Below are 6,000 nucleotides of genomic sequence, written 5' to 3'. Positions count from 1 at the left end.
CGACGTGTGGGATGGTTCTGACAGACCGAAGGACGGGGAGAAAAGCCGGCTAGTTACTCACAGGCGAGGGGCAGCTCTCTCTCTCTCTCGCGTGCGCACAAACACACAGACACGGCTGGGTTTGTACAAGATGGATCGATTTAGGCCTCTGTTCATTACAGGGCTGGGGCAATAGGGCAGGATCTTTGAATCATAGAATATTAGGGTTGGAAGGGACCTCAGGAGGTCATCTAGTCCAACCCCCCTGCTCAAAGCAGGACCAATCCCCAGGCAGATTTTTACCCCGGTTCCATAAATGGCTCCCTCAAGGATTGAACTCACAACCCTGGGCTTAGCAGGCCAATGCTCAAACCACTGCGCTATCCCTTAGTTCTGCCCAGGCCAGCCAGGGCACAGTCCCCCTGCCAGAAGGGGAGCCTGGTACATCTTCCACCGTAACAAGTGAATGGGGCTCAGGGGTTGGAACAGCATCATATGTTCTTGCATGAGCCCCACTGATACTGACAAGGATCTTTGTTTATCTGTTCAGTAGCGTCCCGCCACGATACCTTGGCATGACACCCTCTTGCCTACTGTCCAGCCAGTCCAGCTGGCCCTGATCCCTAGGTCTCCTCCCAGCAAATGGGCACTAAGCTATTTGTCCCCAAAACGATTCCAAATCTTCCACGCTCCCAGGTTATTAACACCTGCTTTTCCTTCCTAAAGCATCTTACCTGGCAGAAGCCTAGAGCCCTTTAGATCCATTCAGTCACCGTGCCTCCCGGCGCTGTTATCAAATAGCTGGCTTTATTCCAGATGAGTAAACTGAGGCACGGAAGTTAAGTGACATGCCCAAGGTTATCAGTAAGGGGTAGATGTGAGACTAGAACCCAGGAGGCCGGAGTCCCGCCCCTCTCCTCTAACTAGGAGGCCTGCTGAACCGATCCTGTTGAGGATGAGCTGCCAGGGGTGGGTTGGTCAGAGGCAGCAGCTCTATCTGAGATGCTGTTAAGTTCAGTGCTGCGGTTTCCTTGTGGAAGGCTGCAGATGCCCCCTGCCCCCGAGCCGGCTGGGATCAGACAGGGGCCGGGGCAGGTTTGGAAGCACCGGTGGAGGGGCCGGGGAAGCGCCACGATCTCAAAACAAGGAGTTTGCTCTAGACTGTCAGCAGCTGCTCGTGGTTGGATCTGAAGAGGCCTGGTCCAGCTCCTTCTGCTGAGAGATCCCAGGCCAAGAGGGGGATGGGCGCGGGGGCAGCCCCTTCCCTCAAGCAGGGAGGGGACATGAGCAGCCTCCAACATGCAAGATTCACACCCTCCCGCTGCCAAACCCATAAAGCTGGCGTCATGGGCTCTCCCATAGCGCCCTCCACCCCACTCCCCGGGCAGATCCTTTCGGCAGTAAATTCCCCCATCGGGAGCCTCCCGGGTTGAAATACCATTCCAAGACCCCTGAGCCAAGGCCTGCCCCAGATGCAGGGCCTCTGTGTGCAGCCAACAGGCACCTGATTCGGGTTTTAACGGCCAGGATACAGAGGGGCTGGGGAAGCAGGCCCAGAGCAGGGCCCACTTACTGTGCCAGTCTTGGGCTCCCGCCTACACACACAGCTCCACTGATATCCTGGGGCCCCGGGCTTGAGCCCTGCAGGAGACATCAGGGCTCAGGACTTCAGGCCCGACTGGCCAGCTCCAGCTTATTTTAAGCTCTGCTGATACCCCTCAGTCCCACCCCACTATCCCAGCCCTGGGCTCTGCATCCAACCACACCTCCACTAACACCCCTCGATCCTGACGCTCGTCCAGTCCTCCTCCCTCTCTGCCAAAGCTCCGTTGCCCTGGCAGGCTTCCCCGGCCCTGCTCTTGCAGCCCCCGCTTCTGGCCATGGGTTCACTTGGCTCCTATCACCACAGGATCCGAGCTGTCACAATCTCTTCCAGTCTTTCTCCTCCCATTGCACAGCAGGGGACCTGGGGCCCAGGGAGGCGAAGGGAGGCACCCACAGTCACGCCGAAAGTCCAGCAGAGCAAGGAATTAAACGCACGTCTTCCAAGTCGCAGGCTAGTTCTCTAACCCCTGCACCCTCCTTCCTCTGCTGCTCCAGCTCCCTGCTTCTCCTGCACAAAGACGGACCACGGGATTGGACGGGATCATTGGCCTTTGAGCCAAGCCAGCATTGGACACCGAGGCTCCTGCGAGGAAAGTCCTGAGCTCCCCGTCGCCAGGCCAGGCTTCCCGGCCCGCTGCCCCCAGGCCCCGCTCAGTGCACTCACGCAGCCTTTCCGTTCTCAGTCTGGTGGGGTTTTCGGTTTCCAGCTTCGTTTCCCGGAGTTGAGTGAAGGTTTCTTCAAAAACAAATGAAAAAGCCCCCAAAATAACAGTCATCGACCCCCAGGCCCAAAGGCCCCAGTGCCAGGGACTGATTCAGAAAAACGAAGCGGGTGTTGCTAAGCAACAGGTCTCTGCAGAGGACTATCGGAAATGGCAGCAGGACGCCCTCCTGCTGGGAGGCACTTTTGGACCAGTTGCCCAGGATCAAGGCGGGCGCTGGGTTCACTGATCTGAATCCGGGGTGAAAGGGACAATGGGCTTGAAGCAGCAGCGGGGCTGGGCTGACGTTTCTCATGGTTTTTTCCCCCAACAGGGTTCAACATAACGACAAGAATTTGCTCTTCTCTATCCCCGTACAGCTGTGTCACCATGCACTTTGCAACCAGGGGTGCAGCCCCATAAACCCACATCATGGCAGGGAGGTTTGACTCAACCTCCATTTTACACATGGGGAAACTGAGGCAAAGTGACTGGCTCCAAAGTTACACCGTCAACCTGGGTTACAAACTCCAGACTCCTGACTCCCAGTCCTCCTTCCTGGCTAACCTGTCTCAGAAAAGATCTAGCAGAAATAGAGGGGGGTTGGTGATAGGTGACGAAAATGGCTAGAAGTCTGGAGAGATTTTTGCACGAAGAGGGGCTGGAATGATTGGAGCGGTTTAGACAGGAGACTTACTAGAGATCTACAAAACAACGACTGCCATTGAGAGGTAAAAAACAACATCTTTCAGTTTTCAAAACCACACAATGAAAATCCTGCTTTCTCCATATTTTCATTTCATCCCACTCTGTCAGTGGCAAAGGGGGGGGGGGGGGAACGAAGTAAAAAAACAACAACAACAAAAAAGAGAAAATCCAGAAAATGACAAACTTTTTCACAGGAAAGTTTGAGAAAATGAAATTTTTAAAGGAAACGCATGAAAGCGGCTCACTAATTACATGACACATTTGCCACACCTTTGATAATTAGCCTGTATAACTCATTGTCACTAGACATCTTTGAGTTTAGGATGACTCTGGACACTTCTATGGAGAATGAGATCACCCACACTTGCATTAGAGAGGATGAAAAGCATTTTTTTTTTTTTTTAGAAGATATAAACTCTTGTATCAGCTCAACTGGTAACCGACAAGAGTTGAGGGAAAACTTTCCCTACAGGTAGGTTATTCCATAATTGACCACTGGGGGGTGTTTCTTGCACCTTCACCTGAAGCAACTGGTGCCGGACACAGCTGGGGATGAAATACTAGATGGAGCAGAGTTCCTCGTGAGAACAGTGGCTGCACACTGGCCCCGCTGGCCTTCTCAGGGAGGCAGATAATTGGCCCACAAGGAATGATAACAAATGGGAGACGATGGCTCTTCCAGATGGAAATTCTGCTTCTCAGATCAGATGTAATATTGTGATGGGCACATTATAGGTAGCTGTTGCCCCTTCTTCTGACTCCAGTATCCCACTTCTGCCACCATCCTCACCCCTTTGCCCAGGCATAGCAGGTGTCCCACGCCTTGCAAGTCAGCTTCCTCACAGAGGAGAAATGCGTGTCACGGAGTTGGGGTTTGCTCTGTTTTCACACCCCCACCAGTCCTGCAGTGATGACACAGCACACAGGCAATCCCTGCTCCCAGGGATCTCAGCCCAGGGTCAATGCTCCGTTCCCGAGAAGCAGTTGAATTTGCTCCAGTCAGAGCTCGAGGCACAGTGCAAACTCCTGCTGCTTGTACGGCTCCCAAAACCGCCTCTGCACAAAACCTTGCACAGCCCCAAACTTACAATACCCCCCAGCATGGTCTTCCCAAGAGTCAAGAACTGTGTGCAGCAGCACCACGAACACCGGGCAGTGTGGGGACTATGACACAGTTGATTCGTGCTGATCTCACCCCATGGGGGAGCAGCGGCGTGCACACCAGCCCTTCCTCTTTTCTCTCCCGGGTGGCGTCAAAGGAATGGAACACGAAGGCCCTTTGGAAGCGGCTCGTGGGGGGCTCCCAGGGGCTCAGAGCCTGCATCTATGGCCTCCGCCACTGGAAGATTGGCTGGTGTCATCCGTGGTGCGAGACTGGTTTACACCAGCCGAGGATTTGGCTCAGATCTCTAAGAGCCCCGGTGTTGAGACACAGCTAAAGAAGTGGGGGGGGGGGAGGCTGCTTGGCAAGCAGGCTAGCCCCCTGGCATGGCGCTGGGCGCCCGTGTCCAGCTCTACTGATCGTGCGGGGTGGGGAATACCAACCCACTTGGGGTGCAGGGAAGGAGGGAGACTGGCGCCTCCTGCTGGCTCTTTAAAGACAGCTTCGGTCTCAGTCACCTAGGACCCCCCCCCTTGCCCTTCCCCCATCCCTTCCAGCCAGATTGGTGAATGCTGCCGGGCAGGGGGAGGGGGAGGGGGCGCTCACTGGAGGGGAAGGAGAGGAGATAGGCTGTAAAGGAGATTGGCGAACATCTGGCCCGATCTGGAGTGACTCTTGGTTCAGAGCCAGGAGGAGGAACCATTCTCAGACGCTTTGGCGGGGCCTGGGGGTGAAGAGGAACCACACGGCCTGTACAAACCAGACTGCGTAGGAGAGTCCGTGGGGAGATGCCCGGCGGGGTGGGAAAGGGAGGTGGGGGGGGTTAATGGGGGAGGGGAACAGAGGCAGCTTCCTAGCATGAGACAAGTCACCTGAATTTTTGAAGGGACGAAAGTGGGGCTCTTTGACCTCAGCGGGAAGCTGCCTCCCCCCCCCCCCGCCCCCCGAGTGCCAACCCCCCAGGAGCTTCTGTGGCATGTGAACGTGGCAGGAACTGGCCATCCTAGGTCAGGGCAGCGGGAAGAGATTAATGAGGCGGGGGGGCAGAGGATGGGAAGGGAACTCCCCCTCCCGCCGCCCCAGCTGTCAGCACCGCCAAGCTGGAAGAGGGCAAAGGGTCAGGGCAGGACGAGCTGGAGCCGCTCACGGTGCTGTCTCTTACGGCGCGGCAGGGGATACCCGGACGCCTGGGTTCCAATCCGGCCCCTCGTCGACTCAGTGGAATGACACCAGGGCTTTGTGTGGAGAGCTGGGCTGACAACGGCTGCCCCCTTTCTGAGCCGTGGGGGGGGGCTGGGCACAAAGACTGGCTTCAAATGTCCAGAGCCTCCCCACGGGTCCAACACAGAGCTCCTCCCCGCAGCCACCAAGTGCCCATCACCTGGGTATCCAGGCCCGGCCGCTCTCTCCGCGCAGCCAGTCGAGAGGAATAACTCGAGACAGCAGGTTCTCATTTGGCTGCCGAGGAGTTTTGCCCCCGTGCGCCGCGCCAGACGCTGTCCAAACCTGGCCAATTAACTGGCCTAAGGGAGAGGAGGTTCAAAGTTCCTCCAAACCAACCCCCATCCCCCGCCAGCTGCCCCCCCCTTTTCATTTAACCCTTTAACTTTCCGAACCAACACGCCGGCCCGGGGGTTAAACTGGGGGCGAGGCAGGATAGAGGCATAGATGCCACTGCCAGAAGGAACCATTGTGATCATCTAGTCTGACCTCTCCTATGCCACAGGGCAGAGGCCTTCCCGACATCTGCGTGCAGTAGGCTGCAGAATCCAAGCCAGACGCACAGGGCTGGGTTTTCTCTCACGCCTTGGAGGCTGGGGGTTCAGAAGGAGGGCGCGAATCACCCCCTTATTGCCCCCCTCCCCGCTGCCCAGCACGCAAAGGCCAAAACCCCAAAAGCCTGCC

The sequence above is a fragment of the Trachemys scripta genome, chromosome 23 (assembly GCF_013100865.1).
Source record: "Trachemys scripta elegans isolate TJP31775 chromosome 23, CAS_Tse_1.0, whole genome shotgun sequence".
Taxonomy (NCBI): domain Eukaryota; kingdom Metazoa; phylum Chordata; order Testudines; family Emydidae; genus Trachemys; species Trachemys scripta.
Note: the sequence above shows the minus strand (reverse complement) of the source record.